The 15,959-nt window shown below is 41.5% G+C and overlaps 1 protein-coding gene across 1 annotated transcript in view; it reads left to right on the top strand.

Moving 5' to 3' along the window:
• LOC126088512 (glucosidase 2 subunit beta) overlaps positions 1 to 15,959 on the top strand; it is a 182,478-nt gene that overhangs the window by 28,462 nt on the left and 138,057 nt on the right. The window lies entirely within an intron of this gene.

The raw sequence follows: 15,959 nt of genomic DNA, 5'->3' as shown, positions 1-15,959 counted from the left end.
GAATGGTAACTGTTGGCAAAATTGTTATTAGTAAAGTATTGAGAGAAAACAGTGAAAACTGCATACGTCAGTGCAGAGATTTGTTGCTGCCTATCTTCTTTGCTTCACCAATGCCCAACAACTTTCCACCTGCATTGGTATTAGCTGTTGTTTTGCAATGAGCATATTTGTCTGAAGTGCTCAAACATTGGTATATTTGTTTGAAACAGTTGCGGCTATTCCTTCCCATATAATTTTTCCTTGGTGTTTTATCTGATCCTTTCCATTAGTTTCCTATATTCAGCCACTATTATACACTTAATTGTCAGCAGTGCTGTGATTGTTTCTCAGGAACCTGTCAGTTCTGCAAAAACACATTATATGTAGCTTCACTTTGACTGATTAATTGTTACCTCCTTCTCTTGTTTTCTGTACTTCTTCCTCCTCTCCCCTCCCACCCTCCATTTCGTTCATGATACTGGATGAATAATTGGTCAGTTCTGCAAACCATAAACTTTGCAAATTCTTTTTGGGTTTTATTTGTGTTAACACATTACAGAAATGACCCCACCTGCATCATCATCTTCAACATGCATTAAAATATTTACTATAAAACCATTGTTTTATGTTGAGCAGTTAGAAAAATGTAAAGCAATTCCTGATTAAAACAGCAACCTCTACTCAGACACAGGCACTGCTTTGCTGTCAGAGGCTTGGTGACATCCCCACCACCATCACCCCTTACAAGAGCCTTAACATGGGTCCATGGTGTAATTTTCTATTGCCACTTCACACTGAAGGAGGTGAAGAATTGTGTGCAAATATTGAACAATGTGGTGTCCATTTTATCCACTGTATCCTACAGTAACTAAAAGGTAACTGGCTTTCAGAGGAGACGTGTTACCCAAAAAAGTAAAGGCATTGGCACTCCACTGCAATGTAAACTTGTACATTTCCGTACCACATGATGCCTTTAATGATATGCATTTTTGAGCACATGTCTTCACCTGCCCAAAAGAACCCATCTGTGGAGACTGCAGATGGCTGGTGCATAAAAATACTCAGTGCAGCCAACAGCCAATACGTATCAAATGGGAAAGCAGCATTCCCTTAGGTCTTTGAATTGCTCTGATTTAAAGGAGGAGAGAAAAATACAGGAGTATTTGACTGTCTGCTGCATTTGGAGAGAAAAAAAGAATGCCTACATCTAGATCAAATGACAATAGACACTGTAAACTAAGTGACTAAGTTGTCATCTATAGCAAGGATGAAGACACCCACAGCTCTCCAAATGTTGGGCCCTTGGGGTCATCTGAATACATATGTTCTCTCTCTCTCTCTCTCTCTCTCTCTCTCTCTCTCTCTCTCTCTGTCATTTCAAGAGATAGTTAACTTAATCTGTCATCTAATCACACATTTTTGTGCTGGATGATTTCAGTGTTATAACATTGTAAAGAGGCAGTCTAATGGAACTGGTGGTCTTGAACCACGTGGTCCAGTCAACATTAATGTAACCACCTGTCAGATGTCTGAATAATCACCTTTTTAAGCACAGATGTGCTGAAAGTGTGTCAGTGAGGTTCTAGAAGGTACTGGCAGGGATGTGGAGCCATGCCGACTCCAGTGGCCAGCTATGCTAGTTTTCTCGGTTGAGGATCTATGACATGAACAGCCTGATTGAAGTGGTTCCACAAATTCTCAATTGGGTTTAAATTTGAGGCGTTTGGTGACTGGGGGAGTACAGTAAACTCATCCTGGTGCTCTTCAAACTGTGCACATACACTACAAGATTTGTGAGATGTTGCATTGTCCTAGTGGTAGGTGCCATTGTGCCAAAGAAAAAACATGCTGCATCTAGGGTTGGAAATGGTACACAAAGTTAGATGCACACTTCCATTGATCTATTGTGCTTTTCAGAATGATGAGATCACCCAGGAAATGCCACAAAAATATTTCTCGGTTCATATGACTCCCCCCGCCCCCCCTCACGCCTTGACCCTTCTGACGATTGTTGCAGCGCTGTACCCACCAGCCGCTATGTGCCTGATGGAGCATAAAATGTGATGCTTCTGAGAAGTCCACCTGTTGGCACTCATTGGACATCTAGTTGCCATGTTGGCTTGCAGATTCAGCCTTTGTCGCCAATGAACAGCAGTCAGCATGGGTGCATGAACCAGGCACCTGCTGCAGAGACCCTTATGCAGCAATGTTTGTTGAATGATCATTGAGGAGACATTGTTTGTAGCACCTTGGTTCATGTGGGCAGTCAATTGCTCAACAGTTGCTTGTCTATTCACCCATACACATCTCCGCAGCTGTTGTTCACCCCCTAATAGTCTATGGGGTGTAGTGTACCATAATTGCTGTTTTGAATAGCACCATTTTCCCATGCATGGTTTACTTTAAGCCATGGCAGCACGCAGACAATTTACAAACTTAGCCGTTTCAGAAATGCTTCCACCCTTAGCCCGAAAACGAATCATCGCGCCATTTTGGATGTCAGATAAATAACTTCATTTCCACATTATGAAAATTACTGCACTGTTCCCCTCATCCCCAACATGCTTTACATATCCGCCCCAGCTAGTGCTGCTACCTGCCATCTGCGAGTGGTTATTGCATGTTGACATTGAACATAGGTCGTAGTCACATTAATGTGACAGGACCTCACATGTTTTTTGCCAAATGGCACCCATACTCATTTTAGTGTGACAATAAAACATAGTAATTAATGAAAACTACTGCAGATGTCATTGAGAATGTTATTGAGTCCACTACCAGTTTCAGCCTTTACAGTAGCCATTTTCAAGTGCTTCAGAAACGTGTCAAAAATATGATTTATATATAAATATAATAGAGGGAAACATTCCACGTAGGAAAAATATATCAAAAAACAAAGATGATGAGACTTACCAAACAAAAGCGCTGGCAGGTCGATAGACACACAAACAAACACAAACACAAACACAATCACAATTTTGTGTGTATGTTTGTGTTTGTTTGTGTGTCTATCGACCTGCCAGCGCTTTTGTTTGGTAAGTCTCATCATCTTTGTTTTTTGATATGATTTATATATAAATATCATATATAATAGGAGATGAAAAAACAAGGTGTACATATGAACAATACAAGGACAGGTAGAATATAAAACTTACTTTGTGCTGAAGAGAAGCAGTGTCATATGATAAGAACGTACAAGTTATGTTTAAAAAGTTATGTGCCCAATGACACAGTGAGAAAAATGGGCATGTCACAATTATAAAAATTGTACAGTTCATTTCATTAAAGTATAAGCGTGCTTTAGCTATAAGAGAATTTATGTCATGACATATTAAAAAATTCCAAATTGTATGTTTTACCAATAAAAAATCAAATAATTTTTTAGATTTAATAAAAGGGTAAAATAGTTGCAGTGGATAGTGCATCCAAGTTGAGTGTAAAGTGATGACCTCTAGCTTATTAATAAAGGAAAAGAATTTCCTGTATGAGTCCACAATCATTGTGAATATTTTGCAAATAGAAGCATCCAGAAGACTATTAAAATTTTATTAATTTATTTTTTTATCACACCATTTCAGCTACTGCCATCATTAGATATCTTCAGTTAAAACTTAGCCGTCCGCACGTCTCATACAAATTGATTCACCTGGCACCGGCAGCGTTAATTTGGATTACTTGGCTTGTCGCTGGCTGTTCTTGACGTTATTGGGAGATTATAGATTGTTAAGTGTTACCGATCTCATCATTAGTTCTCAGAAGTTCTGAACCCTGTTCCCCTACTTTTGTGGAATTTTGAAGATATACATATGCAAATGAATACAAAATTGGTTTGTTTCAAATATTTGTTTATTTAAAATTTTTGGAAAAGTAATCAGTTACGAATTGCACTTTGAAAAGCTGGTTGGCATTATCTGGTATATTGTTGTTGTCAGAAAAATGTAAAAATTATTATATTTGTCTGAATTGGTTGCAGGACATTGTTTTGCGAAATATCGGTGTGTCTATCAACAGATTTGCTGACCAATAATCATCAACCCTTGTCTTTTTTACAATTCCCGTCAGGATAGCAAGCCCAAACCATTTTCTAAGTTCGGGTCCCGTAATGTCGACAAATTTGGAATTTTTTAAATCCAGTTTTCTTCTAGTGCAATTTGACTGTAGTACTTGTTGGTTTTGTTGCTAATATATTCAAATAGGTCATGCCCAATATATAATTTGACAATATCCTCGACGCTCTGTGTATCTTTGGGAAGTATGTTTGGACCGGAGAGCCTTCAGATCTATTATTTGTCCTCGGTAAATCAAAGTCTGACCACTGTGCACTGTCTTCTTTGTCTGATTCATTCGAATCAGTTGGCAACCGTAGTGTTAGCTGAATTCTTCTTGGACGTGTTTCACTATCTTCCGATGCTTCTGCTTCACTTTCATTTTTTCGGTGTCTTCTTCCCAGTCGGCCAAGTCGGGTGAAGTCAGACAAGACGTCTGCACATTCATCGTAAATAATTATATCGTCTCTTTCGTCTGCCATGATGAAAGGGCACAAGTACTTATAACAAAAAACTTGTTGATGTGTGTAACTTATTGTTACCTAAACAAAATATCAACAGAATGCAAAAGATACTAGAGTGCTGTCGCTGGCCACTGTGCAATACTATGCTCGTGACACCACTGTGCTGTCGCTAGCCACTGAGCGATACCATGCACACAACACCACTGTGGCCGTTGACCACTATTTCGCGCACGACACCACTGTGGTGTCGCTGGACAGCGGAGGGTTAAGATTAGAGAAACGTAAAGTGTGACAGGCAGGCATTTGTTATATGACAGCAAGGTACGAAACATGAAAAATTAAGAAGTGAAGAAAACATCTTTTAAAAAGTGTGCTCACCAAAAAGGTTACAGTTTGCGAAACAAGGTTTACTGTCAGTACTAAAACCTTTGCCTTATGGGGGCATCAACAGATGATAGCTCAAAAATTGGTACAAAGATGTAAGTTCTAACCATCAGGTGGCAAGTGTGAGAGACTTAGTCTTAAAATATATAAAACCCAATTTCAATGTGTGTAGTTGCACACTTACCAAATTAACTTTTCAGATGGAGCCAGTTAGCCCATGAAGTGTTAACTGGATCTGAGTCATAATAATATATATATATATAACACCTGCACAGACTTCAGTGTTAAATACATTTTGCATTGATAATCTGTTGTCATTGTAAAAACAGAATTTGCTGTTGTAATTACACTTGTCTCATAAATAAGAAACTATGCCCTACAAACCAAAACAAGCCAAACAATACATTAGATTGGTACCCCCCCCCCCCCCCCCCCCCCCCCCCCCCCCCCCCCCCCCCCCCCCCCCCCGCACACACACACACAAAAATGCTTCAGAGCCGACGTGTGTTGATGCCATATCCTTGCAGCAGGTAACCCAGTCCATTTCCCACCCCCGAGAATGTGATCCTCCAGTGGAACTGTAGCAGTTTTTGTTATATCCACAGATTAACACACATTTGCAAACAACAAATTTTTATTAGGTGGAGCAAGGCCACCGCTTAATTTTACCAAAAATGATAAACTTCCTTTGAAAACAAAAAGCTTCTTCTCCTGCCAAAATTTTATAACAAACCAAAAAATTATGCCACCTTATTGAATTGAAATATTAGCAACTGAACTGAATTTACATTCCTTTGTCTGTTTTTCTCTCGACGCTCTCCGGCAGATGCCGAGGAAGTAGACAGGCACAGAGTCCAGGATCGTTGGCCAGCGTAGCGAAGACGTGACACCTGGACGTTCCGGCTGCGTCGAAGTCTCTTCCGGTCAGCAGTCCGCAGCGGGTCGAAAGATGCCTGCTTTTCTTCCTTCTGGCTATTTAACCCGGCGGTGCCAGTCATCCTCCGCTGATGCTGGAGTGATGATTGGCGGCCGTTGGCGGTCCCTGATTGGTGGATGGTGATATCATCGTGTGACCATCCACACCGGAAAAAGGCTCTGGCGCCGGCTGGCGGAACACGCCAGTACTACATTGCCGGCACCGCTTAACTCTGCCGCGGTAGCTGACCGTTGCGTTTGTGTGGCTGTGTGTGCCATGGCAGTTTTTACCACCACCTGGCTGAGCTGTGACTTCTCTTATATGTACCCATGCTTTCTACATTCCCCTCCAGGAAACTTGTTTCCCAGAATTACGAACCCCTACCCTCTGCAGTTATCAGGGCTATTGCAAGGTTCGAGCTGACTATGGCAGAGCCTCGGGGAGAGTTTGCATGTTTGTCTGGACTCTGTCTGCAGTGAACATGTGCCACTTGACACAACTTGGGAGGCTGTGGCTTTTCATGTGAGAATGCGTCTTGATTTTACAGTCTGTATTATGTACCTCCAAATTGATGGTGAAGTGTCTCAGAATGTGTTGTCTGCACTGATTTCTCAACTCCCCCCCCAACCTTCCTCATTTTGGATGACTTTAAATCCTGCAGCCCTTTGTGCGGTGGAACTAAGACAACTGGCTGTAGTAAAACTATTGAAACTTTGCTCGCAGAGCTCTGTCTATGTCTCATGAATCCTTGTGCCCCTATGTACTTCAGTGTTTCATTTTTAACCTATCTGGAGTAAGAGTGAGTTCCCATCTCATTGTGAGAAAGTGTGATAATTCCAGTACTGAAACTGAGTAAAGACCCTCAAGATGGACAGCTGTCACCCAATTCGTCTCACTAATGTTCTCTGAAATATGCTTGAACTTATGATGAGCTGATGCCTTGTTAGTACCTTGAGTGTTGGGGTCTTTTGGTTCTGTGGCAGGGCAGTTTTTGCCAGTGCTGTTCTGATGCTGACAATTTGGTCAGCCAGGAGGGTGCTATGTAGTCAGCTTTTGTCCAGCATCAACACCTTCGATGTGAAAAAGGCATATGACACCACCACATGGCATCATCATATTCTCGTTACACCACATGAATGGTTTCTCTGGGGCCCACTCTTTATTTTTATCTGGAACATTTTGTCACACCTTACTTTCAGTATTAAAGTTGATGCTTTCTACAGTACCCCCCTCCTCCTATGCAAGACAATGTGGTCTCACAGGGCCCTGTATTGAGTGTATCCCTTTTTCTAGTGGCTACCAATGGTCTAGCTGCAGCTGTGGGGTATACAGTGTCTCACTCCCTATATGCTGATGATTCTTGCATATTGGTCCTCCAGTGTGTGTGTGTGTGTGTGTGTTGCTGAATGCCAGCACCAAGGTGCCATACGAAAGGCACAATCCTGGGCTCTCACTGACAGCTTCCAGTTTACAGCCACCAAGATGTGTGTTGTGTACTTCTACCATCATCGTACTGTCCATCCACAACCGGAATTCTACATAAATGACCAACTGCTCAGTGTGGTAGAGTGTTATGCTTTTTAGGATTGGTCTTCAATGCCAGGTTGATGTGGTTTCCCTATCTTTGCCAACTTAGGAATCACAGTGGTCACACCTTAATACTATTCACTGCCTCAGTAACACCAACTTGTGGTCAGACAGCTCTACACTTTTGTAGCTTTACAAAGTCCCGATCCTATACTGTTTTGATTGTGGGAGCTTGGAATATGGCTTAGCATCACCTTCAGCAGTGCTGACGCTGGACCATTTTCACCATTGCGGATTCCAACTTCTGATAGGTGCCTTTTGGATAAGCCCTGTGAACAGACTGCCTGCAGAATCTGGGGTCCCTCACAATAGATCAGCCACCAACAACTTCTGCTCAACTATCTGACACACATTCGCTTCTCCCCTGAGCATCAGAACTACTGTATCATTTTTCTTGTTAGGGAGATCCACCTCCCACAACAGTGGCCGAGGACTGTTGTCGTGATCGCAGTTCACATACAATATCTTTGCTCAGAACTCCAGTTTCCTCCACTGTCACCTCCTGTCGTGTTGTCATGGAGCAGTCACATATATCCACATGATGTGTACCTCGTACCCAGATCTACTTCAACCTATCCTTTGGAACAAAAAACTCTCTTAACCCCATAGCTTTTTGTTGCCTGTTTCTTTTATGGGTTTGGAATTGGTATACACTGACGGCTCTGCATTCAATGAAAAAACTGGTTTTGCCTACAGTCACGTAAGATACAGTGATCTAAGCTGCCTGCCTACTGAATGCAGTGTATTCACTACAGGATTGATGGCCATTGTTTGAGCCTTCAGTCAAATTCATTCATGCACTGGTGAGATATTCTTAATTGGCAGTGACTCCCTACGTGGTCTTCAGGCTATTGACCAATGCTACCATTGACACCCATTACTTGTGACTATCGAGGGTCTTGTTTCTGCCCTTCATCAAAGTGGATAATCTTCGCATGGACCCCGGCTCACATTGGAATCGCAGGGAATGAACATGCTGACTGGTTGGCCAAGATGGCTACCAGGAGATGGGGGTACTTGACCCATATCTTTGGTCAACTCTGTGCTGTCAATTGTTGGTGGCATGGAATACCAGTTGGTGTGCCCTGGTTTCTCTAAACAAACTGCAAGCAATAAACAGGACCACGACCATGTGGCAGTCTTCCCTTGATGCTTTTTGCAGAGAATCTACTGTTCTCATGTCATCCTCACATTGGCCACACTTGGCTGACCCACGGCTTCATCCTGTGGTGCAAGTATCTGCCCCATTGTTGGACTGGTGCCCACCTAATAGTGGCCCACATCCTACTGGACTGTCCAAGTTTGCCCACCTTACCGCAAAACCTATAAAATTCTGACACACAGCCTCTGGTGCTTTTTACGTTTTTACATTTTACCCATGAAGTTGATTTCTACTCCAAGCTGGGGCACATTGGCCTCATTGGCTGCTCAAGGGATTAGAGGGGTGCCCCATCACCTGCTTCGACCCAGGGATGCGTGGCTGCCCTTGTTCGGCAGTCCAGTCTGGCTCCTTCCCTTCGCACCCCATTAATTCTTTGTATTCTTTTACATCCGTTGTCGATTACTGTCTCATCGTCATTGTTCTTTTTCCTGAGATCTTATCAACTTGGCCGTGCTGTTAGTTTTCTTGTAGTAATGGAGCATGAGGAAACACTGTTCAGATGAAGAGGGTGCATCTCCTATTGCATAACGTGTCCCAGGGGCCTCCACTGGTTTCTGGCAGAGCAAGTCACCCTCCTTCATCTTCATACCCCTCTCTCACTTCTACTTGCTTATATTTCTTGGTTACAATTGGGTTCATCAGGATTTATTGTCTGCATCCTTCCTCCATGATGACTCTTCCCCTCTTAACACATATAGTAGAGACGGACCAATGACCTCATGGTTTGGCTCCTTTAAACCACCTAAGTCTAATTCAATCTAATTATGCAAATGGATGATGGGTATACGTGTATAAAGATTTACAATATCAAACAGTGCCAACATTGCACCTTCTGGTACTTCAGTTTCATTTACAAATGCCACAAAGTTATCAAAATTCTTAACCCTAAAAGATTTTCGGAAGGTGTATGCTACGTTGATTTTCTTATTGAACTCCCTCCTAGTTGTAAAATTTGGAGAAGAGCTGTTGTTCAATAGAGGCCTAGCTGGGTGGCCGTTCTTGGGCAACTTGATCTGGGAATGCAATTCTAGTAAACATGGATTCATCGTTTTCCATTTTTTAACACTGTCATCCTCTGGTAAGAAGTTAGATGCCTTAGTCTTCTTTTTTATTTCAGCTTGAAATTAGTGAGCCAGGTTCCTTTTTATTTCTGTGATTTTATTATACCTGAAAATTTCTTTAGTGATGTGGATGTAATCAACATCATACATGATCACAACCATGTCTTCTTTATCTGCCATGGTGATAATTGCTCTCTCCTGTTTGAGCTTCTTCTTCAATTTGTTGATTGTGCCTAAGTTCCTCCCATCCTTCTGAGCTAGCTGCTGTCACTAAGATAAGACCCTATTGAGGTTTGCACATATTTATATATCTGTACTTTTATTAAACTTAGCCAAGTCACATGTGTGCTTTAACTTCTACATTTGTGCTCTTAATCAGTTCTGAATTCATTTCAAGACGAAATAAAAAAGAAAATTGAGGAATCCAGCTTCTTATTTGACAATGGAATCAGATAAATCCATCTTGATCAGAATTGCATTCACAGATCGTCTTGCATAAAGATGACCCATATCGAAAATAAGTCTTCTCCAAACTTTTTAGTTAGTAGGTAGTGCAATAAGAAAATCAAAGTGGCATATATTTTCCAAAAATAATTTCTAGTGTTAAGAACTGTTATGATTTTGTGGCATTTGTAAACTAAATTGAAATCCCAGAAGGGCAAAACTGGCAATGTTTGATATCCTATACCTTTATACAAATACAGCCATTAATCAGTCTGTTCAAATAATTTGAGAAAATTTATTAAAATATCAGAAGATTAGTAGAGGGAAATGTGTTGAATTAAAAGAACTTCTGGAATTAGTGCTTTCTTTTAACTCCTTTAAGTTTAATGACCATGTGTAACAGCTGATAGATAGGTTAGCAATGGGCAATATTTTATCTTGAACAGTAGCAGAGATTGTTATAAACAACCTATAGAACAGATTCTTTCAACAAAGCCATATATTACAAGAGATATGTCGATGACATTAATTTATGATACAGATGTAATGTTGATGCAAAACAGGGAGCTGCACTCAAAAATTAACTTTGTAATCAAGATAGAAAAAGGTAAAACTATAACCTTTCCAGAACTTGTAATTACTAACAATAACGAGAGGCACAAAGTCGGAAATCATAAATGCAAAATGAGAGTCATTCCCAAATACATAAGTAAGCTTTCTTCAGATCTATAATACACAGAATTTTGAGGTTACCATTGTATGAAGATTAAATTGAGAAAGAGCTTCAAATAGTAATGCAAATGGTTCATACAAATTGATGCAGAAATAATGAAATGTAGGTGAAAATTAAAGACAGAAAAAGTACTCGACTAGGGAGGCATCACAGTATAAGACATTCAGAAAGCATTGTTCACATCTTTGGGAAAGCTAATGTTAGTATAAGCTAATGTTAGTATAAGCTTTAAAACCGAAAGGAGCCTGGAAAATAGGTTACGCCATAGAATTGGAAATAGACGTGACAGATACAGTGACTTCAGAGTGTGTAAAATAAGCTGCAACAATTGTGAATAGTTTTATATAGGATAAACTGGAAGGAAATTAATAGCAAGATTTTGAGAATACTCCTAGGATGGGAGTGGTAGCACATTGATGACACAGTTAAAAATGTAGAAGCGTAATTTAGGCTAGATAAGTGAAGTTATAGAAGTACTGCACAGAGCACCAAAGCGACATGCCTTAAACATTCTGGAAGACCTAGAAATTTTCATCCAGAAGAACAGAGCTCTACAAACAATTTGGAATGAACAGAGTGAGTTCAGCCCTAACATTCTTTTTTTCTGAGAACTTCTAATGTTCCACCTGTTAGTCCCTCAACCGTTAGGGGTAAAACTCAATGGGACTCGGGGCAAGTAAGGCTAGCAACCTGCTTCCCTGGTACTTTAAACATGATGTTGGCAGCAATCAGAGCAAAATGCCTCAGACCTTTGGAGGTGACAGAGTACCACCTCTAACTGACAAACCAGGGACTCCTACGATACGACTTGGCAAACAAATTGTAATGAGATGGGGAGCTATTAATATCAATGGGGGCAACTCTGGAAAGAAGGTAGAGCTGGCAAAGGCTGCAAGTAAGATGGGGCTGGACGTTTTAGCTGTTAGTGACATTTGGGTAAGGGGTGAGAAAGAAGAGGAAGTGGGAGAATACGAGGTCTACCTGTCAGGAGTCAAAGCAGGAATAGCACAATGGTGTGTAGGGCTTTACATCAGGAAAGAAATGGAACCCAGCGTAGTTGCAATAAGGTATGTAAACGAACGACTGATGTGGATAAATTTGACAGTGTCTAGCAAGAAAATTAGGACTGTGTCAGTATATTCACATTGTGAAGGGACAGATCAAGATAAGATGGATAGTTTTTATGATGCACTCAGTGATGTAGTTGTTAGAGTAAAGGTCAAGGACAGTGTTCTGCTCATGGGTGATTTTAATGCCAGGATTGGAAATCGAACAGAAGGGTATGAAAAGGTTATGGGTAAATTTGGAGAGGATATGGAGGCCAACAGGAACGGGAAACAACTCTTGGATTTCTGTGCCAGTATGGGCTTAGTAATCACAAACTCCTTTTTTAAACATAAGAACATTCACCGGTATACTTGGGAAGGCAGGGGAACCAGATCTGTCATTGACTATATAATAACAGATCAGGAATTCAGGAAGGCTGTGAGGGACACACGTGTATTCAGGGGATTCTTTGATGTCACTGATCATTATTTAATCTGCAGGGAAATTGGGATTGTGAGGCCGAAAGTGCAGGAGGTCAGGTCCATATGTAGGAGGATAAGAGTGGAGAAACTTCAGGATAAGGAAATCAGGCACAAGTACATAACAGTGATCTCAGAAAGGTACCAGTTAGTTGAATGTAGTCAATTACAGTCATTGGAAAAGGAATGGACAAGGTACAGGGACGCAGTACTAGAAGTGGCTAAAGAATGTCTTGGAACAGTAGTGTGTAAAGGTAGGATGAAGCAAACAGCTTGGTGGTATGACACAGTCAAGGCAGCTTGTAAAAGGAAAAAGAAGGCGTATCAAAAATGGCTACATACTAGAACTCAGGTAGACAGAGAAAGTTATGTTGAAGAAAGAAACAAAGCCAAACAGATAATTGCAGCATCCAAGAAGAAATCTTGGGAAGACTTTGGAAACAGGTTGGAGACTTCGGGTCAAGCTGCTGGATAACCATTCTGGAGTGTAATTAGCAGTCTTTGAAAGAGCTGCGTTAGCGTAATGGTTAAAGTGTATGGCTGCTAAATGGAAGTTTCTGAGTTCAAACCTTATTCAGTGCTAAATATTTTATCGAAATAGACGACAGAGGGATAGAGAAGCAATTAAAATCGCTCAAAAGAGGAAAGGCCTCTGGACCTGATGGGATGCAAGTTCAATTTTACACAGAGTACGCGAAGGAACTTGCCCCCCTTCTTGCAGCGGTGTACCGTAGGTCTCTAGAAGAGCGTAGCGTTCCAAAGGATTGGAAAAGGGCACAGGTCATCCCCGTTTTCAAGAAGGGACGTCGAACAGATGTGCAGAACTATAGACCTATATCTCTAACGTCGATCAGTTGTAGAATTTTGGAACACGTATTGTGTTCGAGTATAATGACTTTTCTGGAGACTAGAAATCTACTCTGTAGGAATCAGCATGGGTTTCGAAAAAGACGGTCATGTGAAACCCAGCTCGCGCTATTCGTCCACGAGACTCAGAGGGCCATAGACACGGGTTCACAGGTAGATGCCGTGTTTCTTGACTTCCGCAAGGCGTTCGATACAGTTCCCCACAGTCGTTTATTGAACAAAGTAAGAGCATATGGACTATCAGACCAATTGTGTGATTGGATTGAGGAGTTCCTAGATAACAGGACGCAGCATGTTATTCTCAATGGAGAGAAGTCTTCCGAAGTAAGAGTAATTTCAGGTGTGCCGCAGGGGAGTGTCATAGGACCGTTGCTGTTCACAATATACATAAATGACCTGGGGGATGACATCGGAAGTTCACTGAGGCTTTTTGCAGATGATGCTGTGGTGTATCGAGAGGTTGTAACAATGGAAAATTGTACTGAAATGCAGGAGGATCTGCAGCGAATTGACGCAGGGTGCAGGGAATGGCAACTGAATCTCAATGTAGACAAGTGTAATGTGCTGCGGATACACAGAAAGATAGATCCTTTATCATTTAGCTACAAAATAGCAGGTCAGCAACTGGAAGCAGTTAATACCATAAATTATCTGGGAGTACGCATTAGGAGTGATTTAAAATGGAATGATCATATAATGTTGATTGTCGGTAAAGCAGATGCCAGACTGAGATTCATTGGAAGAATCCTAAGGAAATGCAATCCCAAAACAAAGGAAGTAGGTTACAGTACGCTTGTTCGCCCACTGCTTGAATACTGCTCAGCAGTGTGGGATCCGTACCAGATAGGGTTGATACAAGACATAGAGAAGATCCAACGGAGAGCAGCGCGCTTCGTTACAGGATCATTTAGTAATCGCGAAAGCGTTACGGAGATGATAGATAAACTCCAGTGGAAGACTCTGCAGGAGAGACGCTCAGTAGCTCGGTACGGGCTTTTGTCAAAGTTTCGAGAACATACCTTCACCGAAGAGTCAAGCAGTATATTGCTCCCTCCTACGTATATCTCGCGAAGAGACCATGAGGATAAAATCAGAGAGATTAGAGCCCACACAGAGGCATACCGACAATCCTTCTTTCCACGAACAATATGAGACTGGAATAGAAGGGAGAACCGATAGAGGTACTGAAGGTACCCTCCGCCACACACCGTCAGGTGGCTTGCGGAGTATGGATGTAGATGTAGAGGTAAGAAGGAAATGACAAGTATTTTGGACAGGCCAGGAAAACTGCTGGTGAATCCTGTGGATTCCTTGAGCAGATGGAGGGAATATTTTGAAGAGTTGCTCAATGTAGGTGAAAATACAATCAGTAATGTTTCAGATTTCGATGTACAATGGGATAGGAATGATGATGGAAATAAGATCACATTTGAGGAAGTGGAGAAAATGGTGAATAGATTGCAGTGCAATAAAGCAGCTGGGGTGGATGAAATTAAGTCGGAACTCATCAAATAAAGTGGAATGTCAGGTCTTAAATGGCTACACAGGATAAGTGAAAGGGCCTGGGGAGTCGGGACAGGTTCCATCAGACTGGACAAAAGCAGTAATCACACCAATCTTTAAACATGGAAACAGAAAAGATTGTAACAACTACAGAGGTAGCTCTTTAATCAGCGTTGTGGGTAAAATCTTCTCAGGTATTGTTGAAAGGAAAGTGCGAGTATTTTTTTAGTTGAGGACCAGTTGGATGAAAATCAGAGTGGGTGTAGGCCTCTTAGAGGTTGTCAGGACCAGATCTTTAGCTTACGGCAAATAATGGAGAAGTGTTATGAGTGGAACAGGGGATTGTATTTATGCTTTATAGATCTAGAAAAGGCATATGACCGGGTTCCTAGGAGGAAGTTATTGTCGGTTCTATGAGATTATGGAATAGGAGGCAAACTTTTGCAAGCAATTAAAGGTCTTTGCATGGATAGTCAGGCAGCAGTTAGAGTTGACAGTAAATTGAGTTCATGGTTCAGAGTAGTTTCAGGGGTGAGACAAGGCTGCAACCTGTCTCCACTGTTGTTCATATTATTTATGGATCATATGTTGAAAACAATAGACTGGCTGGGTGAGATTAAGATATGTGAACACGAAATAAGCAGTCTTGCATATGCGGATGACTTAGTTGTGATGGCAGATTCGATTGAAAGTTTGCAAAGTAGTATTTCAGAGCTAGATCACAAATGTAAGGACTATGGTATGAAGATTAGCATCTCCAAAACGAAAGTAATGTCAGTGGGAAAGAGATATAAATGGATTGAGTGCCAAATAGGAGGAACAAATTTAGAACAGGTGGACGGTTTCAAGTACTTAGGATGCACATTCTCACAGGATGGCAACATAGTGAAAGAACTGGAAGCAAGGTGTAGCAAAGGTAATGCAGTGAGTGCTCAGCTACGATCTACTCTCTTCTGCAAGAAGGAAGTCAGTACCAAGACTAAGTTGTCTGTGCACCATTCAATCTTTCGACCAACTTTGTTGTATGGGAGCGAAAGCTGGGTGGATTCAGGTTACCTTATTAATAAGGTTGAGGTTACGGATATGAAAGTAGCTAGGATGATTGCAGATACTAGTAGATGGGAACAATGGCAGGAGGGTGTCCACAATGAGGAAATCAAAGAAAAACTGGGAATGAACTCTATAGATGCAGCAGTCAGGGCGAACAGGCTTAGATGGTGGGGTCATGTTACACGCATGGGAGAAGCTAGGTTACCCAAGAGACTCATGGGTTCAGCAGTAGAGGGT

This window comes from Schistocerca cancellata, chromosome 6 (genome assembly GCF_023864275.1).
Source record: "Schistocerca cancellata isolate TAMUIC-IGC-003103 chromosome 6, iqSchCanc2.1, whole genome shotgun sequence".
Classification (NCBI taxonomy): domain Eukaryota; kingdom Metazoa; phylum Arthropoda; class Insecta; order Orthoptera; family Acrididae; genus Schistocerca; species Schistocerca cancellata.
This window is presented reverse-complemented; position numbering and strand designations above follow the sequence as displayed.